General features: G+C 38.3%; 1 protein-coding gene across 2 annotated transcripts in view; it reads left to right on the top strand.

Moving 5' to 3' along the window:
• The first annotated feature begins 4397 nt into the window (after nucleotides 1-4397).
• CSRNP3 (cysteine and serine rich nuclear protein 3) overlaps nucleotides 4398-23360 on the top strand; it is a 100454-nt gene continuing 81491 nt past the window's right edge. Inside the window, exon 1 of one of the 2 annotated variants that reach the window (XM_082762992.1) lies at nucleotides 4398-4595. The gene's annotated coding sequence lies outside the window, so the exon portion shown is untranslated. The remainder of the gene's footprint in view (nucleotides 4596-23360) is intronic. The other variant, XR_014317730.1, reaches the window with a different exon arrangement.

Below are 23360 nucleotides of genomic sequence, written 5' to 3'. Positions count from 1 at the left end.
CACAGAATTATGTGATAAACTGTTTACAGCCTGAGAAAGTATGTATTTGTGTCAACAGGACTCCTGTAGGAGGTACATGCCAAACTGTCAGTTTTTACATATATAAATATATATATAATTATATATATATATAAAAGGTCAGTGCCTATAACAAGACAGTGACCCCTCGTCATCAAACTGCAACTCTGTAAAACAGGGTAACATCTTGACAGGAGGTTGTTGTTTTTATTACCAGCTGACACTGCTGAAGAGAAGATAAAATGGCCAATCAGACTGTAGGGATCGGTTAAAAAAAAAAAAGGTGCGAACCTATGAATCTTTGTGTTTAACATGAAACACTCGGTATAAAAATTGTATCCACTGTTTGCATTTCAACAGCCACATTTGCCATATTTTTACAAAAATCAGTGTTGGTGAACTTATCATTTTTTAATTCACAGGTTGTTTACTATTATATGTGACTATTTTTGTAAATGGGTTTTATGTTGGGGAAGGGGTTATGAGAACCAGGTGTTCTACTCTCGGATTCTCTATAATGTACAGACAGAAGTGATTTGCATGAAGGCATGCTGCACTTGTAGTTCATGCATGGAAAAACATGACGTCGCACAAAGCAGCAGAGTCTGACTACTTCCATGTTTCAGGGTGGCTCTATATTTTGAGGTGCTTAATAACAGTATCCATCTAGTATCTCATCCAGATAAATTTTAATGTGCCTGTAAAGTCCCATAGAGTCTACAATAATAGAACAGATGTTTTATTTTTTCATAAGTCATTTAACTGTAGTTGAATGAACTCTGCGTAAAAAAATTGAGGGACATGAAGTCCATGTTTAAGTATTCTTCTGTGGAAAATAGCTTACCTGAACTTGGGAAATTTAATTTACCAAAAACAAACAAACAAACACAAAACTTAAGAATTATGAAGTTGTTCTGCTTCACCCTGCAGTATTGTTTAGCCATCTTCTGCTCTCAGCAAGGTTGACATCGTATGTGTTGATTAAAAAAGTACCGTCTATGTAAATAGTTATTTTATCCTGTGGTGCATGTTTGAGCAAACAAATAATGACCTGTGCACAATATTTATTGCATCAAATATGTACCACAACAAGTGTAGTTTGCAAGCTTTTAACAGCTAATATAAAGTATTCTGTACCATTATAGATAGTTTGGAAGCTATCACTGATGCATGTTTATCTTGCCTTTGCTGCTGTAATTTTTAATCCTTCCACTGTTAAAAGTCTAATATGGGAAGCCATATCTCAGTGGTTAAGTGAAACAAATTGTTCAATCAGTCATCATTCTTTCATGACATCAAGCAATAGTTTGCAGCTATTGAAGAGCTTCTTGCTTTGCATTCTAAAATTTTAAGTGAATACTGTACGGTGTATAGTCAGACTGTACAGGATTTGTTGCAAACTGCTCAATCTGTTGAAAATACATGGATAGAATTTTCTAAGAAAATATAAATATTGTAAAAATATCATTTTATTTTATTTTTCAGCGTTTTGTACATAAAATAAGAAATGAGAATTATCTTCAGGTTGATGTCACTGTCACTTTTATTACTTTCTATCCATAGCACTTTTTAATTCAAGAACTTCACAAAATAAGAAACAAAGGAGAGAATGGGGTAGCTTTAGGTTTCTGCTTTTTTATTAGTACTGTATTTTTGCACACATTTTAATGTGAAATACATTTCAAACTGAGTCCAAAATGCACTTGCTTCCAAATAGATATAACTTGTAATTGAAATGTGGTGGGGAAGATTTGTTTAAAATTCTAGCACTGCCTGCATCAGAAGTTTCAAGGTAGTCTTTTTATTCATAAAATCTTTACCAGTGTTTGTTTACATAGACTATTCTTATTCTTGTTGATTCATGCTGCACTAGAACTGTTCTAAATATAATATGGGATCCACGATGTTGTTTTTTTTCTTTTCTTTTCTTTTTTTCCCACAGGGATTAAATAACAAACTTGTATAATTAATCACATCAGGACATTTTGTGTTTCTTACACAAGCAAAAATTTGATGTTGACTCCTCCTTTTACAAAAAATATTGACTTGTGTGTCGGTGAACTGCATGCAGGAAAATGCTATTACCATAAAGACCAGTAAACCACATTACAGTTGAGCCAAAAGAATAAAGACTTCATTTTTTATTGTATTCAATTGTTCTGTCTTTGTTTTCATCACTAAAAACTATTGGCTCCAAGAACTGCTATAACAATAAAATGTGAATATATAAAATGTTAGAAGTAGGGAATAGTGACTAAAACTCAATAATAAAATTGTGAAAGGTCAAATATTGAAGCTGTATGCTTTGAGGAAGATCTTTACTATGATTTCCATTTACTCTCATCAGGTTATTAATCCTATTAAAAACTATTCTAGAGTAGAATAACATTTATGTACACGATACCTAAAACCCTTTTTCATGTCAGGTGTTCTGAGACAACTAGAAAATCAGATGTTAAAGAAACTGGCTACCAAGGCTACAGAACAGTATGTATAATTTCAATGATATTTTACTTTAGAAATCACTTTGTGTGTGTTGTAAGGAAAATTTTGTTTTCTACATAATTTGTAAAATATTTATAATTCATTATTTTACTTCAAGGCATGAGGGTGTGGAAGCCAGCAGGAACTTTGCTGGAACTTTTATTAAAGCATCAAATTCATACCTTAAAAAATAATCTTAGCGTGCTGAATGCAATTACAATTTCAAAGTACAATAATATTAATTTTCTGTGGTGAATTTATACACAGTGCTTTTCACTGCAAAGGAGCTGGCATATGCACTAAGTGTTGTGCAGGTACCTGTGGAAGTGCTGGTATGAGAATGCAGAAGACAGGTGTAGAACACGCATTGCAAGTGTGGTGGCAGTGGAACTGAGAAAAAATTTGCATTTTGGGGGAAGGAATACAAGTATTTGTTGTGTCAGTCTTGTCATGCAAAGTTCCTAATTGTATCTCAACCTTATGAGATGTCTGGATGTATGTATCAAAGTATTTTTTCTCTCTCAGGAAAGCTTCCTGTGCTTCCTATACAAACAAAGCAGTTTTCTGTAAAATGAAGGGGCAAGAAATTGTCACACACATATATATATATATATATATATATGTATGTATGTATGTATGTATATATATTTAATTACAAGATACGGCTATCCTTTCAATGTATTAAAATGAGCAAGAGTTCATTTACACTCTTGCAGTTGTCTGTGATCCTGTGATCCATGGACTTAAAAAAAAATAGCATGTGCAACACTGAAAGTAGGGGAGCCAAATTTTTAGGTTGCAGTCACATTTGAGTGCTATTTAAAAAAAAAAATAAAAAATAAAAATTCTCTGTTGTAAATTTCAAGTACCATCTTGAACAAATTAAAAACTAGGCAAAATCTCAACCTTGTTGCTCCTCTGGGCACAAGAAGGAGCCTTTGTCTTGTGATCCCAGCCTGAACTTGTGTACATCTCTGTGGCACATCAGGACAACCGCACATGCCTGATCACGTACGTGACATGTCTTACCCCTGAGCGTGGACCCGAGATCAGGGCAAAAACTTCTGAATGGTCTTTGCCCCGAATGAAGCAGGAGGACAGCTTCTTTCATCTCGACTCTTACAGCTTTCAATCACTAATGGTTTTTTGAGATTTTTAATTCCACACATCACTGTTGCAGCGCTACTGTAGCAAGCTATTAGGCCGCAGTGTTGCAATTAGATTTTCCCCTCTGCCAGGAAAACCTCAGTGCTCAGGATAGGGTCTAAGAAAGGAAGAAATGCGAAAGTCTGAAATCCCATCACCGAAGCACCAACGTTACGACCGGTTCGTTGGTGTTGTGGCAGGAGAGCCGTGAAAAATAAGCAGATACACACACGTCTGCATAGAGGATACCATTCAAGAACCGATCCATGCTTCCTGCAGTGACTTGCACGCAGCAGGAGCCTAGCGCCAGCACCAGCAGCGCGCTCGGAGCAGGCAGGCGTGCTGTTGCTCCAGCTCCCCCTTGCCCAGAGGCTGGTCCCTCGGCCCCGCCGCCGCTCCTCAGCCCTCCCGGCTCGGGCACGGCGCTGAGGCGGGCGGGCAGCGGGGCCTCGGCACCCGCCTGCGGCCGCCCGGGGCAGGTGAGGAGGCGCGGGGGAGCCGGGCGGGGCCGGGCTGAGGGGAGGCGCGTGCGACACGTCCGGGGGCGGCCCCGGCTCTGGCAGCGGCGTCTCGAGCCCAACGGCCCTGCCAGGGCGGCGCGTGGTGGAGGCGCGAAGCGGCGCGAGCCCAACGGCCGGCAACGGCACCGGCACCGGCGTGAGGTGGGGCGAGGCGCGGCGGGGGGAGCGGGCTGGAGGAGCCGAGCCGAACCGGGTGGTGCCGTGCCGTGCTGTGCCGTGCCCGGCGGCTCTGGCACCGCTCCGTGCCGCTGTGCGCCGAGCGCCGCCCCGCACGGCTGCGAAGTCCGAGTTGGCCGCCTTTGTCTCGACAGTGCGGCGGCTGGAGACTGGCACCTTGGAATCACGCGTGTGGGAGGCGTAACGCTGCGAGGAGCTGGAGCGTCGTCGCGTGGGTACTCTGGCAGGCGTTGGGGCGAGTGAAGAAAGGTACGTGAGCGCAGGTGGTGGCTCCCGGACTGCTTCTGCGCTGCTCTTGTCGGAGGGCAGCAAGCTCCAAGAGCTGTAGGGCTCTGAAACGCTGCTCTAAAGCCTGGCTGCAAGGAGGGGTCTGCTCGTCCTGGACGCCTGCTCCTGGCTGATGATTTGTTTCGGTATTTTACCTTTGTGGTGTTTATCCTGTGAAGCGTGGTTCAGGCTAGCTCGGCAGCGTACCTCACTAGTTGAAGACAAGTCACTAAAAATTGCAGCTATTGTTTGCGCAAGATAGAAAATAAATTAAAAAACAGAGACCTTCAGAGATGGTTTCTGTTTATCTCCATAACTAAACATCCTTTATTTTAAAATGTTCCTAGGGATCTTAAGTGTAGCTCTTCAGATCTGTTTACTTTATCTACCCTGAAAGAAACACAGCTTTCACCTGTGTGTGGTGTGAGGCGGGTTGGTATTAGGGAAACCTGTCTGCAATTTGAGTGAAGTGGGCTCGGTCTCAGGCACTTTCAGGAACATAAAGCAGTCAGATACCAGCTGTCATCGCACGCTACAGGAGCCCTTATTTATGTGATTCAGCGATGAGTGTTTACAGCTTGCAGTTTTATGTTATTGTGAATTTATTGCTGTCTTATGCCTAACTGTTTAGATTTCGGATTCTGACGGGTCCTTCTAATGACAATATTAAATAGTTTCTGGCCTTTGTGATTGCATAGCAATAGCTGGGGGAAATAAGCAATAACAGCTGCAGGATATTGTAATTGTATTGTGATAACGCATGTCCACTATTGTAGAATGGTGTAATTTAAAAACAAAAAGCCTTGTAAAGAGGATACAGATCCAAACACAGCCTGGTTTTGTGCTTGTGACGCTGGCAGTCCAGTAGCAGGAGTAGCAGCACCCAGCCACAGGCAGATGTTACCCTGTAACCACCGCGCTGATGTAACGCATGGATCTGTTTGTGCAAGATGGAGAGGGGAGTAAATGGGGCTGAACCTTGCCGTGGCTTCTTTTTTTTTTATTATTTATTTATTAATAGTGAAATGTAAATAAGGGCGTCCTTACAGGTGGTTGGTAGTGACTAATTTAGTGGAACAATGAATTGATGAAGGGGGAGGGTTGATGACCCTGGCAGCAAAGATGTCTGCCTAATGTCTATATGAATCTGACAAATGCCAAGCATCCTTATTACTGAAGTAGTGACTCATCAGATAGATACAGCTTTAAGTGAAGGACTGATATACACAAATAAGATCTAGAATATTAAATATTTTCCTGTTTTATTTTCCTTTTTTAAAATTGTTTACTGTTACTGTAGCATACTTTGTGGTATTATATCAGTTGGATTAGTTACATTACTTGGTTTGTTAGTCCACAGTTGGTTTTGCCTCACCAATTTATCAAATGAATAATGCCATGCTATTGTGAATATAAATTTTCTGCATTGCATTGCACATGATATTATATTTATTATACACGGCATTATAAATATTGCAATACCAAGTATTAAACACTGAACTCTTTCATTTTTTTGTTGTAAATGACTTGATTTCTTAAGCTCGGTTTAAATATATTTGCAGATTTTCCAACTGTAGTAAGGATGCGGGTATTACCCCATCCTTCAACCATCCTGTTTATTGCATGGCTTTATCATGAAAAAAAACAAACACCTGTTGCCTTTCCTGGATGAGCTCAGTCTCCATTGGAGATGACTCCCACTGCTCTGATCATCCTCAGCAGTTTGATGGCTTATCTGAGGACTTCATGAGACCTGCATGGTTCTGTGCCAGGCTAGGTAGACCAAGATAGGAAGGAGAGGGGGCATGACTATGTTTCCAGATAGCTACCCAAATCTGCACTCCGTGTGGCATGAAACAAAGAATTAATCAAACTAAGTGGTTTTGGTAGTCCTATATTCTGTATAGTGTTCAGCCTGATAAGCAAGTGTGGTTTGAACAGATAAAAAAGAATTTATTTCCTAGTTAATAGCTCTTCAGAACTATCCAAAACCATGAGCCACTCTGCAGATTACACTTGCACTTAGTTTCCAAGATTTCTTTTAGAAGTATTTTGCTATAATCTGATGTTTAAGTAATTGCTGTGTTAAAATAAAGATGTATTTAATATATGTGTATATTTAGAGTGAGACTACTTTTATATACAAAAGCAATTTCTGCAGATCATGTTTGCAAAACTGTTTTCTCCAGGGTTCTTTCCCACTTCATTGTGCTACAAACCAGCACAGAGGTAAAATAATTTTAACAGTATTTACATGTAATATTTTTTGTGCAGTGTTCTCAAGATGTTTTACGTCATTACACATGCTTGACAGAAAAATAAGTCTAGCATTTTTGTAAGATTATAATGGGGTGTAATGGGGTGCTGAAAAGGGCATGTTTGATTGCATTGTGAATTCCATGTTATTACATAGATGCTTTGATCAGCGTTTTTGTTGTTGTTGTTGTTTTATTCACGCTTCTGGGAGCTGTTTGTGCTCAAATGGGAATTGCATGACTCTGATTTTTCACTTTGCTTTGAAGTGACAACAGCATTCTCAAAAGGGATGGTTTTCTATTCTAGCAATCAAACATTAATTTTTGTTACCTGGTGAGAACACAGGTACAAAAGCAAACTGTATGTATAAGTAACCTTGAAATAAATACTGCTTTAAACAATTGCATTGTAAATATTGCTTTATGTAATCTGTTTTATGCAATACTCTTTTTCTTGTGTGTGCTTCTCATCAAGTGCTTTTTTTTTTTTTTTTTTTTTTTTTTTTTTTTAAAGATCTGTTCTTTTTCCTGTGTACAGATAGACTGAGCAATGTAAATCAGGAGTACACATTTTGTACCAAGTATATCTGGGAAAGAAATGTGCAAGCTGCTATTCTTATGTTGTACATAGTACATCTTTTTAAACAGTACTTTGCTTAGCTTATTCTGTATAAATGATATATATATATATATATCATCAATTTTTAGTGGAAATTTGGTAGATAATTGTGGGGGAGAGTACGGAAGTAAGATCTGAGGAAGCATTTTGTTTTCAGGTTGAAAATACACGAGCATTTTTGATAAGAAAACCAGAACTAGCGGTAATTTCCCAGCAGACATGTTTCTGTTACAGCCTTGCTATGTCATGACTGACTTTTTTTGCAGTTCCCATGGCAACAAGGATTTTTGATCTGCAAAACAGAACACTGTGTATGGTTTGAGGGGGTACACATTTTCTTTATTACAGAAGCAATTTTGATCCATGAAAGGAGCTGATCAGGCTCCCTGGTGTCCTGCTCCCATCCCCCCTTTAATAATCCATGTTTTGTTTGTATGATTACATGTAAATGTGAATTCCTTTTTGACAGAAACGTGGTTACCAGTTTTCATTTTTGTCATAGTATAGGAGATGGCAGAAAATTTGTAATGGCTTGTTGTAATCATAGCCTGGAAAATATGCTCCAGGTGGAATCCTGACAAGCAAAAAGCCACATTTGTAAACATCATATATGCATATAAAACACTGAGAGTTAAAGCTGCTTGGGATTTGCATTGTCTTCCGCTAGTATATACTTTGGCTTGATGGACACTGTTTCCAAGATGAATTGATAAAACAGCTACTTTTAAAATGGACTTAGATGCTTTAACACAAGAATCCTAAAATAATATACGTAGTTCACATACTAAAATTTGTGAACAGTGGTGGTAATCTTGTGTATGTTTTATGTGTACGCCTACCCCTCACCTTTTCAGGTGAGTATACTGATGGCTTTGCTCAAAATAGTTTATGAAGGCTGAGGGCAAACATCAGGGTCATGATCAGAGCTTTGGCACTTCCCGAATGCTGGTTCTGAGGTCTGAAGATGCCCTGTTGGCTGCAGTGTGTGGGTGATGGAGGTGGCGGGGCACCACTGCTTCCTCCAGTGTTCCTTTTCTTGGGGTAGCTGAGAGACACCCCTTTGTGAAAGACCTTTCACTAGTGCTGTCACCTGGGTGTGTCTGAGCTTGCATCAAAAAGTGGCATACATGTGAGAGAGAAACCATGGATCACACCCAGACCCATCCATGACTACAGTGAGGCAGCATCAGGTTTCTCAAATGAAGCCTAAACTGCCCTAAAATTTCTGAAATGATTGACTTTTTTTTTTTTCTCTTTATTGACCCCCTAGTGGATAGATTAAACAAGGTAGGCGCGTGTAGTTTGGATCTCTGCGTCTCTCTTCTCTTGAACAATTCTTGAATCAGTTTGGCACTAAGGTTGAATGGTAGCTTATAGCCTGCAGCAGTGTCATGCAGAAAGCTTTAAGTGGCTTTTGGGTATCCTTACATTTGGGGATTCAAGAAAATCAGGATATGAATATTCAAAATTTGAACATGGGTATGCAAAGCTTTATGGTGACTGACAGCATCTGGTAGTGTATTGCATACCACCTCTGGAAACAAACTCATTTTTGTGAGCTTGGCGGTTTATTCTGATAGCGTAATACTAGGCAGCAGAGTTTTTCACTGAACCATTTGTCCAGTGCTCCCTAAAAATTCAAGAGAAGGTAATTGCTGGCTCAGGCGTTATGCTTGAGAAACGTGTAAAATTTGGGAGGAAGAATCACTTAAATGCAACTAAAGAATAGAAAGAGTTGTGAGTTGCAATCTCAGATCTCTTCCGCTGTATGTGGAGAGGCTGCAGGGCTGGTGGTTGTGTGGAAAGCTGGATGGGTGGGTCAGGTGGCTGGCATCTGCCTTAATGTTGAGCTGCAGCAGAGGAGGCAACAATACAACGCTGCGGTCACTGACCCTGGGTTGTTCTGGGTTATAAATCCTGTGGTTGCAGCCTCTGCTGTTCCTCAACATGTGCTGTTCACGTTTAAGGGCTTTTCAGCTCATCTCTATCACCATCTGCTCCATAATGGAAACAGAGCAGTTTTGCTGTATGTGAGCCCTTGGCCTCCCTGAGTAGAGGAGGAGGTGCACGAAGCCCTGGTCTGGCCCTGGGAACTTCGTTGTCTGCTTGGCTTTGTTGGGGTGCTGGGTGCTACTCACCGGTCTATCATTGTGGGTGGAAAACAAAGTGAGGTAATCTCTTATGCATGAGGACATACATGTTTTTTATACTATGTGTGCTTTCATGCTTGTGTATGAAATACTACACACCCTAATGTGTCTCTAATTGGAAAAAGGAAACCATAGTCCATCTGTGGAACACCTTGTCAGCAGGAATATATTGGCACCATTTGTCCTGCACGGGCAATTAGAAAAGCAGCAGCAGCATTTCTTAACTGCAAGTATGCACTAGGTGTCAGTGCGTGATCACACCGAATTGGTGTTTGCATGGAGAGGTTCATTATGGTACCTCCCTTATGGATAGTGATTTTAAAGAAAATTCCTACTTTGTCTTCAGAATGTAGTGTGGCTTAGCCACACTACACATCAAAAGGAATTAATTCAATCCTTTTTTTTTTTTTAGGAGTGGTCTGATAAAAATGTTAATTAAGAAGAAATCATACTTAGTGCTAAATAAAGGTAATTTAAAGACTTTCAGCAGTTCATGTGTTGATCATCATCTAGATTTCTTGCCAGTATTTGGTATATTACTGATGAAATATGCTACATGATTCTGTTTCTGATCTTGGGTATGACTAAAATTCCTAATAAAATGAGGGAAAATCAGTTTTTATAATTATGCATTATTTGTAGAACAAACAGTCAATTATTTTCAAAACTAGTATTTTTCTTAAGGTTTGTACAAGATTAAGTCTGTAAATATCAGCTGAGGTGGAAGAAATACCATGAATATAGCTAAAATTGCTTGGTGTTATGAAAGAAAATGTTTTGTTCTCTTGTTGTATACAGACACCAGAATGGAAAATCACATTCATTAGGATATATTTTAATGCCTAAATTACTTGCATCTCAGTATTAGGTTATTTGACTTTTAAACAGACTTAAATTCAGAATATTTAGCCTTGTTTTAACCTACTTCTAATGATAGATGACTAGAGAATGTATATTTGATATACATTCAATCAGCATTTGTTTAGAACTTTAACTTGTTGCAAAACATTTTATTTCTGTTTTGTGTGTTGAAGTATTCAGTGAGAACAGTGCATTAGTAGGCTAAAATATCATAAATAGTCACTCATTTGATAAATATTTGAAATGGCTCTCCTGTATCTTCCATTTTGTACTCAAATTCTATTAAATTTTAATCCATAACAGTGAATGGTAAAAAACAAAAACAATATATTACTGTCTCATATGTAATGTATGGAAAGGCCGCCTTTAGCATTGCTCCATGGTACCATAAGGAAGTTGTTAATGCCCATGCTAGTAGCTTACAGAAGTTGATTTGTTTATAAACACATTTTTCACTCACACTTAACATTATGTTGCTCTGTGTTCTGTGCGGAACATGAATATTGATGTGACTGATGGCTGACCTTCAGTATTTCCCCTATTGTTGCAGCTGTAAAAGAGAACTGTTGTTGGTGTCATCTTTGTTTATTCAGTGACAGGACGACACTTAACTGTCAGATACTTTCTATCCGTCCATTCGTCAGACATAAAGGCATTATTTTTTTCCACACCGATTGCCCTCTGGTTACATTGTATAATGAGTTTTAAGCACTACATCTTTCATCAGGGGATGCAGCTACCTTTCTAGCCATATTTTAAGACAAATTCTGATCTGGCTTGCATAAGGAGGGCCATAAGAAGTACCACTAGTTAGAGATTAAAATAGTGTTTTGCTCCCTCTATACTCCCTTACACAGACATACTGAATATAAATGCATATAACAAGTTCTAAATATAGGAGAGTTTGAGTGACTTGTCACTGCATGTGATTCCTTGACTTTGTCTCTGAACACTGAACAAAAGCCCATTCGCCAGCTTCAATTGCTCATTAACTTCACCAGAATTATTATCAATTCACAATGATGCAGAATAGAGCAGATTCTGTCACTGTTTTAAAAATTGCCCTTAACTAAGGCTTAAGAATTAATGCATAGGAAAGGCTGATTTTTGATTGTTTGTTTGTTTCTAATGTCAACTTTGGTATTTTTATAGGATCTCTCTTGAGAAGTTCATCTGTCTGAAAAGAGATTTTTGTGCTCAGTGACAAAATTTTATTTTCCCTTATTTGACATGGCTTGAGCAAATTGGTTAAAATTATTCCCAGTGCTTTCTTTCCGCTGTGCTGCTTCTCATTGCCAAGCATGATGTTTTCTTGGTGTGTTGCCTGTGAAGTTTGTGATTTAGGGAAGCATTTTTGCAATGCCCAATGCTGCCCTGGAGGTGATTAAAAAGGCATCTGCAACTCAGGAAATCAATTTGGCGGTTCTCTACTGCTTTAACCTTTAATGTAATGCTTTATTTCCTATGCTAAAAAACACAGTAAAGTTCAGTCATCCTGCATTTCACTGGGATTTCTAGATGGCTAAAGTGAGCATATTAGCAAAGTAGTATGTCTGAATTTCTGATCTCTAGAGTATAGGCAGCTGTGTACATTGAGAATCTCCAACACTGATCCCTCTTCTGTGGGTGGACTCTTGATATAATAGGATCATTTCTGTTACAAAAGATAGCCATGCACTCGTTTTTTTGTAGTTGAGAGCACTTCCTAAGAAAGTGAGAGACTTGGTTACTGTTCTTCCCTCAGTCTGAAAGTGTTCCAGTCTGCACCTGCATCTTCCAGAAGTGTGCCATAAATGACAAGCTGTAACATAATTTGGAGCAGATAATGCTGAGGAGTGTGTCTTCTGGGTGAAAAGGGACAAAAAGGGGTGTAACACTCAAGCCTCATTACTGGGTCACTCAGCTGGGCTTGCTTTCATGTTCACACAATGTTTCTGTATTGTACACAACGTTTTGGAAATAGGGACCAGACTCCCATTTCCTCCTGAGTGTCCTCTTCTAAACTCCTCTGCAGATCTGTATGTGGAGGTGCAGGTGGATTGTTTGCTGAACAAACTTTGGTGGAGACCAAGTACGTTTTAATTTATCAGCAAAGCTAAGTGCAGACATTCTGAACTCCACCTTAGCTACGACACAATAAAAAGGTAAATAATGAACTTTTTAACTTGCAAGAATTGTGACAAATCAGGCACCTATTGAATTTCAGAAAGGGCAACTGATCTATCAAGTTATTTGTGTACAGTGTTTTTAAATAACTTTGCTGTTTATGCATATAGTGTACTTGAGAATCATCATTTGATCACTTCTCTTTGATAACTGCTTGGTGTGTTGATGTCCGGAAGATCTGAAATCTGTTAGAGAAGATTGGCCTTAAGATATTGGTGTAGACTTAGGAGCTCTCTAGTAATGTATGTAGAGTGATTTATGGCCAGTCACCCAGCATTAACTGCATCTGAGTGTAAAGCTGCTTTTAAGGGCATGTGTTCAATCTGTGAGGCTGAGCACAGGGTAGCTGTGGAGTCATGCATTAAGCTGTGCTGGGTGGAGAGAGTCAAACTTTGGAACTTTGATTCTGTGATGGAAATACAGGGATTAGATTGATGTTGTAGTTTCTTCCATAAAATATCTCACCCGTGGCTCTAAAAGAGAAGGGGTGGAGGGGGGAATCTTATACTTGCAAAGTACAAATGGTCTTTGATATTTATTAAAGTAATTAATAAAAGAATGAAAGTCTTCAGGCAGCCTGGGACGTGCAATTTTTAAAATTTTTTTTTTGGGGGGGATCTATATGCTTAATTGCTAGCAAGGTCAGAACTGGCTTGATTCAAAATCAGCTTAAAGGTTTCATCAAGTCAGAGTGTTAGTAGAGAAAGATGGAATATAAATAAAAGAAGAAACTTGTATAACCTGCAAGATAAGCAGAAAGAAAAAGAACGCTTATTAATTTTTCAGATACTCAGTGGTAACTAAGTATGGTCTCATAATGAACTTGTCACAGGGAAAAAAAAAAAAATTCTATCCCTCCCTGAACTAGCTATTAGTTACCTTTTTGCTGCCAGTCTGTCTGTGCCCCGTCCAAAAGGGGTAGTACCCCATCTCTTTTCTTACCTTGCCATTCCAGCATTACACTCCTTACCAAAGCTGATATGGCTACAAACTTTTTTTTTGAAAAAAAAAAATGTTGTTGGTTTTTGTTTTGTTCTGTTAAGTTTGCTTAATTTTTTTCTTTCAGTCATGACATCTAGATTATGGTTTATAAGAGTCTTGTTTTTAAAATCTTATGTTTCAGGCTGTTACTATAAAACATGTTGGTATGTAAATAACTGGAACTGGAAATAATTTCCATGCTAGAAAGCTGCTTTGTAAGATAGTCACAGATGAATTAATGTGAAATCATATATACTCTTGTGCTGAATTTATTTGCTTACCTTTTCTCTCCCATGTTTCATTTATTATTCCACTTCTGAGTTCACTGAAGGCAGGTGACTGTACTCTTAAACTGATTGAAGGAATACAGATGGATGTTGGTAAGTGGGTGGGAGTCTGAGGAGTTGAAATTTATGCAACTTGCACTTGAAGAGGTGAAAATTAGTCTGCCTTGAATATGTTTCTCAATTTTGCCTTGAAATTTGTTCCCACCTGGCAGTATTTTCATGGAGGTTTCTGGTGTTTTTTATATGAACTGTATCTTTTTTTTTTTTAAGAGGAAAGGAGAATTTGTTTTGGTTTTGTTTATCAAGGGCTAAAGAAAAACTTGCTTATTATAACAGAGGTCTGCAGTACTGTTACCCTTAAAACTGAGAAAGGAACTAGCTTTTTACAGCTGCACAGAAAGCAGTGTATTCTTTTTTTTTTTTTTTTTTTTCCTCGCCATCTTAGAATAGTGTTTACAGCTCTTTGAAAATTCCACCTCATGTAACATGTTGTCAAGTGTCAGGTCCACTGACCATTATTGCCACTTTTTAGCATCCTCATATGCTATATAAAAAAGGCTTGTTTTTTATACTGTTGTAAACTGTAACAAATATTGTTAGGCACAGCTGCTTCAGAGATAGCAGTCTTCTATGTTCTGTTAAGAAGTAAAATTGTCTGAATGTTACGATGAAGTAATCACGCTCTTTCTTGAAAGAGTTTAGATTCTTGAACTATAGGGTGACATGTTTCCACTCCGCATCGCCTGCAGTTATCCAGCTGCTGCTGAGCAGTCATCCCTTCAGGCTTCAGTAAACGCAGTCAGTAGGGCATTCCAGCCAATATAACTTGTATGCGTGCTGCGTTTTTGCATGGTGCTACTTCTGATTTCTGAGTGCTGGTTTGTTCAGAGACTCACACAGGTTCTGTGCGGAGCCTGTCACTATTTAAACCTTGGATTGTTGGAATCCAACGTGCCTTGAAAAATTTCTGAGGCTTGTAAATGACAGCATTTGCCCACCATTTGTGGGAAAGAAACCTCAATTCTCCTTTTTTTTTGTTATTATTATTTTTTTCCTCCTCCATCTTCAAGAGTCTTTTGAGAGGTTGGGCCCTTTCCTCTCACAAACTGTGTTGGCCATTGGCTTAACTCTTGGCTCCTAGCCGTGGGAGCCATTGTTATTCTAGGCAGGTTGGTCATTTTTGGTCATATTCATGGTCATTTTGTATTTCAGTTCCACAGCTGATCTCTCAGCCAGGTACTAAGAGCGATTGTCTTTCTCGGCCACATTGTCTCTGACGCCTAAATAGTGCTCTGTGCCAGGCTTTTGTAGCTACCTCTAGAGGTGCTGCGCTTTGTAATTTGCTGACTGATCTTTCAATAAACAGCTTGCTGTTGTTCAAATTATATGACAGCACCTTCCAGTGTGGCAAGACACATGCAGTGTTTTCAGGAGCCTTCCTCCTAACCTTGCTACTCTCGTTTTATCAGCTCATAGCAACAGATGCATTTTTCCTGGAGTGAGGTGGGATTTTTTTTTTTTTTTTTCTTAATGCTGTAACTGCAAAAAGCCAAGTGCCTCAGGAAGAATGGAGCCAGCACGTGAGTGCCAGATATTCACAGGTTCCAAGGCATGTTTGCAGAGCTCTTGGCCTGTATTTCATGTTCTGAGAGGCACATAGGATATAGGACACTGAGAAAGAAGGGGTTACAAAGTCTCTCTCTTTTCAGGAGGTCTGATAGATGGAACATGACATATGTGCCTGGAATCTTGGTAGCAGAATGGCAAATAAGATTCTTATTTCTAGACCACATATATGGAACGTAATCAGATGTTGTAGTGACAATCTTTCAGGACAGCTTTATCCTGTTGAAAACTTGATGGCTTCCCATGTTTATATCTGAGGTGGTAACTTCTGCTCCTGAGCCAGGCAGTAGCCACTATGTTTCTTAGGCAAGCGGCTGATTCCCCTGGTTGGCAGTCTGATGAAAAAATGGGTATGTCTCAAATGTCTGCCTGTAGCTTTCTCCAAATACCAACCTCCATCTGTGTCTTCATTAAGCAGAATGCCTGAGCTGAATCTCACAATTTAGAATCTAATTACTGTAGTTCTGTAATGAAGGACAATGTGATGACCAATCAAAAAGTTACATAACCTGAGGGGAGCTGCTGGGAGTCACCCATGATATGAGTGCCTGTGTGGATTATCAAGTGAAGATAAAGAGACGTCACTTACTGGTATTCGGAGTTCTTTGACACATGTAAATCTGCAAGTAGCTTTTTCCCCCAGCCATCTTTTCCCTTCCTTTCTGTCCCACTTGCAAATATTTGCATTTCAGGAAAAAAAAATATATATAAAAAAATAAATTGCAGAATGTGCTACCCAGAATCTTAAATGTGAGAACAGACAGGACACATCACATCCTATCCCATGTTGCAGGAAGAAAAAGTGGTCTAGTCTTGGTGTGAAGGTACATGTGAACCATAAGGAACTGATGAGCTGTTGCTCCCATCTCACTAACCATTGTGTGTTTCTTCAAAATATGAAGTAAAGACCACTAGCAGAAAACTGGATGCAGAACTATTGATTTAGCTTTAAAGAATTTTAACTATCTTTAGATAAGTAAATCCATCGTGATTCCAGGAAGCAAATCAGTATGGATTCTAAAGCAGCTATGGACCAGATATCGAATAAAGTAAAGGAGAGAGAGGAAAATGAATCTATTTTATTAGATAAAATAGAACAGTTGTGTTTTTTATTTATTTTTTATTTTTATAAAGAGAGGTATAAGGTCTAAAGGGAAAGAAAATGGGATTACTATTAGAGACTGCTGAGGGAGGGGAGTGGAACAATTAGCTCTGCTAGAGAAAGAGGCTGAAGAAAGATATTCTGGGAAGGATCATGTTCAGTTTTAGCAGTGGATGTTATGAAATACAAGAGATTTGTTTGAGGTTCTAATTACTCACTAAGCTGTGTCAGCTCACCTTTACAATCGGGGCTGTCTAAAGCATTAAGATGAACATGGGTTTTATTTTATCATTATTATTATTATTTTTTTTAACCAGCATCTCTTTTAATTTGCTTAGTACCATTATATGGTAAAGCAGAGGGGATTACTGTGATGCAATTTATATACACTTTCTACATTTTTTTTCTCTGAAGATTTTTTTTTTGTCCTCTATGAAGGAAGTGATCCTTCAACATGTCACCCTTGCGTAAAGGAATTGCTAAAAGAAGCTTTAATCTTTGTAGACTGAAAGAAAATGGAAGCAAATATTTTAGTAGCAACAGACATGAGCAGGAAAAGAAGTGCAGAAAGTTATTTCAGGAGCCTGCTTCCAGATGAAGCCTTTCTTTTGTGCAATGTAATGGTTCTGGAGGAAAAAACAAGGTATATTTTAAGAAGTATTAAGCAAAGAGGGAAAACAGACATTCAAGAAAAAAAAAGAAAGGTGAAATAGCTGGAGGATTATGAGCCCACCCACTAATCACTTGAGTCACAAGCAGAGACTGGGTACAAGTTCAAAAAGGCCACTTTCCTTTCCTCCATCTGTGTATATGTGACCTACTAGTCCAGTAACAGCACCGCACAGCCGGGTAGCATTGCTCAGACTTCGAAAGTGTTGGCTTGGAGGTGGACAGCCTGCTTCATGTGCCATGCCAGTGTGGCCAGCGTAGCTGGTGGCTTCAAAGGGGCATGCAGGCAGGTACTGAGGGTGGCAGCGGGGCAGGGGCCAAATCCCCCAGCACAGAGCAGGGATGGCAGCTGGGGGGAAACTGAGCGTTCACCCAGGGAAGTCCAGTCCATGCTTGGCATCAGGGGCTGGATCAAGTGGGCATGTGGCCGGGTGTGGCAGCGCAGTCATAGCATGGTCAAGGGCAAGAGGCCCTTTAAAAGCATTGTCCTGGCAAAAAGTGGGCAGCCACTCAATGAAGCTGCTTTGGGCATCTTCTTTCAAGGCCACTAGCTGCACTGGCTATAATTTGGCCTTGTGCCTAGCCAAACCCCCAGGACACGGGTTTGTACTCAGGGCCCAGACATACTGGCAGAGTTGCATTTCACATATTTAAAATACCTTTCTCTGTTAAGTAGGCTGGTGTTTAGAAACATAATTCATTTACTTAACGGTTTTTTGTCTTTCTTTTTTTTTTTTTTTCATGAAGACTGCTTGCATTTTAATTTAGGGATCCCGATTACCTGTCTTAAATAGTTGCTTCAGTCTGGGAGTTTTATCTTAGAGTTTCTGTTGTGTTTGTTGTTATTAACTTGTTTATTTCATAGCAGGTACTATCAAGACATTCTGACTTGTCTATATGTACTGCCCATTTCTCTGTGACTAATTATTCTAATAGTGCTTCAGGACTAGAACAGCATTGCATCTTGCATCTGTGTTGAAAAGATTTATATTAAAACGAGTTATGAGATTACAATTCTCAGATGCTATGCATCTCCTTCAGCAGCCAGGCTGGTTGAGAGGTGAAGCCCTAGTGCTCTAAATTTGTTTCTGCAGATAACAAAGTAAGGATGAAGATGTCTTCAACCAAGTCTCTCATCGGGGCAAAACGTCTATTTAGTCTTCCCTCAGTGTTCCTGAAAGTTCTTAACCACTAAAAAAAAAATCATATTGATTGTCTGGATTTGTCATCGAGGAGTTATTTTAGTTTTTGAACAGAGGCAGGAATGAATTTCCATTTTTCTAGGCACTGAGGAAGAGGTTTTATGTTAAATAGCTGTAATTTGGATAAAAAGCCACCCACTTTTCTTGTAGGTGTCTTATAGAATCTGAATGTTATACACAGGATCTACTGGCAGTTCGTTATGGTAAGAGTGACAGGTAATTTTTCCAGAAGCTAAAACAGCTATTACTTCATAGTGGAAGTATGCTAGTTCAAATTGGCCTTACTACGGTTAAAGATCAATAATTCAGCGAACAGTATAGATGCTCTTCTTTAAAGGAATTCACAGTAAATTTCGTTGGAAAGCCATAGCCGAAGATAGAAATTTGTAAACAGAAAGGTACTTGTCAGCTTCTACTTCTTAACATTTTCTTTTCAAAGGGAAATCCTGGAGTACAAATGCTTTGATGTGGCAGTAAACTTTACATTAGCCGGGACTGAAGACTCATTCTTGATTTTGATTTTAGTTTTAAGCTCTCGTGACGTTAATTTAATGATCATGTCTTCAGCTGAGCTGATACCCGATTGATATAGTTATATAAAAAATCAAATTCTCTTTGGAATTTGTCTTGGAAAACATCTTTTCATCATGATTTAAGAGGCTACAAGTAGACAGTATCACTGAGGCAAACAAATTGAAAATTGTTTGCCCACTCATTCTCTGCATTTGAGTTCTTAGGCAGAAAGTTTTGTGTGGTTGAAGTTCACCTAGGGCATTGGCTTTGGGCAGTAGATTTTGGCTGTTAGAGTTGGATTTGATACTTGTGGGTCCTTTCCAGCTTGGCATATTCTCTGCAATAAATAATGAAGAGCCATAAACACCACTTAAATAGGTAGAGCTTTATACAGGTAAAACTTTAAGGAGAAGGTTACTACTGATTATTCACCTTCAGATATTTTATAAATGATGTCTTAAGCAGGAAGAAAATGTGCTTAGCTGATGCTTAGGGATACTAAAATGGCTGAAGTACAGTTACAATTTGATAGAAATTAAAACCACGGGAAATCTGAGTTCTCCTCTCCCTTTATTATTTTGGCCTTGGAACTTCTGATGCTGCATATCTTGGTACCTTAGGGCTATTTTTAGCCTTTACAATTGGTATTCCTTTGCAGCATTGGAGAGTAGTAGGAAATTACTGTCATCAATCCCTGAATTGTAATTTGCATTGAGATTTCAGAGTCTTGCTTTGTATAAAAGCACCATTGTTACTTTGATAATCACAAAATTTCTTAAATGCACAGCAGCACTCTTCACTGCAAATCTGGATAGCTGAGTACAAAGCTGACGTGCAAAAATATATCAAAGACTGTGTATAGGCAGTAACTGTTCCTACAGCTGCTTGCTTGGGTTTTCTTAGAAAAAGAAGCTGAAGGGGAGAATTGCAATTTACTACTGGAGCTGAAGGTTATTAGTACACTTTTTTTTTTTTTTTTTTTTTTTTTCTTGTCTTTAAATTTTGTCATTACCTGCCAGTACAGAGCATCCTCAGTGATTACTAAGTAGCATATTAAAACTGTTTTTCAGATGTGGGTTTTTTTTTTTTTTGTTTGTTTGTTTGCTTGCTGTTTTCCCATTTTGCTAGCATGCAGATGGGGGTTGGGAGCGGGAAATAAGGGGGCGAGGAGAGAGCATGTTCCAGAGGATGCCAGGATGACTTCAGTTATTGGATGACTGCTGTCTGATGGATGGAAAAAGGAGGAGTAAACCTTTCAGTCTGCATTGATAGAGCTGAAACACAGAAAGCCAGTTTACAGGTAAGGGAGGAAAAAAAAATCCTTAATAGCTGTTCTTGATCCTTGCCACAATATTTCTTGGCTTAAAAAAAAAAAAAAAAGCATGTGCAAGCATCTTACTGTTTGTTCCTCATTAATGACTATGAAGCAGCTTCTCAGCTTATTATTTCTCCTTTGTAGGAGATTTCAACTTAGATGAGATCCATAGGCAGTGAAATCATAGGCATGCCTAATGCAATCTGATAACTCTCATTTGACAGTATGGATATTGCATTTCATTGATGCTGAAGTTGTTCATATGGCTATAGGAAGAGAAATCTTACATGTGATGGAAATACTGTTGAAAATACAGTGTATGCTACCAGCAGTAAAACAGTGCAGGAAAATCTAAAAATGTTTTCTTTGAGTTTGGGTAGGAAAAGGGACTTAAAAATAAACTGTTTCAAAAAATGTACATATTTTTATTTAGTGTTGAACATACAGAAAGAGTGGGTCCTCAGAGCAATTCTTAAAGGATGAAGGCTGTATTGTGGATTTTTGTATTATTTCTTTATTAGGAATGTATCTGGTTATAATTCAGTCATACATTTTTTGTCATAAAAGTGCATATAATTAAATTATGCATACAAGATAGACAAATCTTGTAATTCTTAATGCAGCTACATACCAGATTCAATAAACTGTTGAAGTAGGTTGTATGAAACATATTTTACCAATTTTACGTGTTACCAGTAGCTTTAAGCTCACAGAAACTGAGGATGGCAAGTAGCAAATAACTCACTTGTTACAGAAAACAGGATTGTTTATCAAGATACATTATTTGAGGGTATAGAATTACAGTCCTGGTTCCACCGAAAAATTTGGAGACACCAGTATTTGCCTCCCTGGGGTGCAGATTTCAACGTGTGTACTCTACTGACTTATTTCTGCATGCTTTACATGTAGCAAATAGCTATTATAGTACAGGACCCCATTATGCTGGTGTGAATCAGAAATCTTGATTGAAATAAATGAGTTGTGATTATATATTGTTGCCGATGTATAGATTTTTTTTTTTTTTTTTAAACAGTCATTTACATTACTTGACATTACTGGTGGAGATAGCACTGTGGTGGGAGTTGATTCAGATAACTATATTTTTTGTTAAATTTAATCTCATTATTATATTAAAGGAGCTGCTGCAGATGTTCGAGTAACCACTGTATATTTCTGATGTGACCTTTTTTTTTCCTGGAATTTCTTGAAGTTAGTTATAATAATCTAAGAAATACCTAATTTTTAAGCAATTTTTGATATCAAGTATTTTATGGAAGAAGTTCCTGTTTAAATAATCGATTGTTCCTTAGCAGTTGTTAATTTTTGTGAGACTTACCTGTGTCTTTCAATACTGTATTCTGAATTAATCCATTGATAGAAAAATTGGGAGTGTTATTTCATGAACAACTAGCTTTTAATTAGTTGTTCATCTTCCTACCCCACTGAAAATATAGTCAGGGGATTATCTAGTTGTCACAGTCCATTTATACCCCATTGAAATAAAGGGAAGGATTAGAAGTTTTCAGCTTAGTTTGAGATTATATAACTGTATATTCATAAAGCTAGATTCTGCTAAAATATTAGAAGTTAGTTTTACTAGATTTGAGAGATTAAAATCAGTAAATGCATATATTCAGTTTTCTTGTATTCACTTAGAGAAGGCCTAAATTTCTCAAAATGGGACTTAATTAAAAATTAGCTGGAGAAGGACAATAAAACGCTTACTGATTGCTAAAGAAGAGTGGAAGAAACTCTGTCCTTTGTCCGCATTTTGTACACCTAACCAGCTGTAAGCATAAGGTGTTGTTTCATTTTCTTCTAGCCATTTCTTCAGAGAATGGAGCCTGATGTAAGTTTGCTAAACAAAAAATCAGTAAGACTTAGTGATTCACAAAATTATTCTGAAAAACTGAGAAACTGTTTTTATATCTGCTATTCACTGGAATGTGCACACTGGTAAATAATAAGTGAAAAATAGATGAGATGCATCCTGATATTTGATTATTTGTAAGCAGTTGATATGTATCTTTTTTTTTTTTTTTTTCCTGAAATGAGAAATTTTACTCAAACCAGCTCCAGTAACAGAGAGGAGTTGATGAAAACAAAGATCTAGTACCACATGTATTTAAATTATTCTGTCTCCTTGGAAACGCCGCTGCTGCCGATGGATTTTGCTTTTGCTGGCTAAAAATACCTACTTAATAATGACAATGTGAAAGATACTGGATAAAACCACTATGCGTGTCGCTAGTTTTAAAGTTTCCTAATGATTCAGGTATTCTGCTGAACTACAGATTTACACTTTCTATCCAGTATTCCCTATCAGCTGCTGCCAGCACTCATCAGCTTGGTGGAAATGAGATAAACTCATTAGCTTTGGTTGCAGACCCTACTGAGAAGCAAGCGTGAGAGTGGGAGGCAGGACAGCTGAAGAATTAGAAAGCAGGCAGCAAGTTGGAAAAAAGTTCCTGGTGGGGGTGTGAGCATGCATTGTGCAATGTACTTGTGGATACAGGCTTACTCCCAGTGGACTCAGGAAGAGCATGTTTAAGCCCTGCCTTTGTACATTTCCTTTGTGCAAATAAAATATATATGTTTAAATACATTGCAAATCTTTTGTGAAGATTTTCTCATCAGCTGTATGTGTAGACGACTAAAAAATAATAGAAATTATTTTAAGTTAAATATTCAATTGTCTTAAACAAAAGCTCCAGACTAAATCACTAAAAAACCGCTTGTTGTAAGCAAGTAATTGCACTGGTAAGGAATTTCATCCTTTAAAGAATTAATTCCACTATTTTATTTTTTTATCCACTTCTAACTTACTGATTCCCTGCATATATTACAACTTCTTTTGTTGTTAGCTGGTATTCAGTATATATGAAAAATGCCACTCTTCTATTTATTTTTCTCTCTCTTCATTTCCATTGGTTGGCTTCCTGACTGTGCCAAGAAAACAGAACAAATGACAGATGTTTCCTTAGTGCTGCGTGGTGGGCGA

Source organism: Aythya marila (genome assembly GCF_965140915.1).
Source record: "Aythya marila genome assembly, chromosome: 6".
Taxonomy (NCBI): domain Eukaryota; kingdom Metazoa; phylum Chordata; class Aves; order Anseriformes; family Anatidae; genus Aythya; species Aythya marila.
The sequence above is the reverse complement of the archived record's forward strand: the minus strand, read 5'-3'. Positions and strand labels throughout refer to the sequence as shown.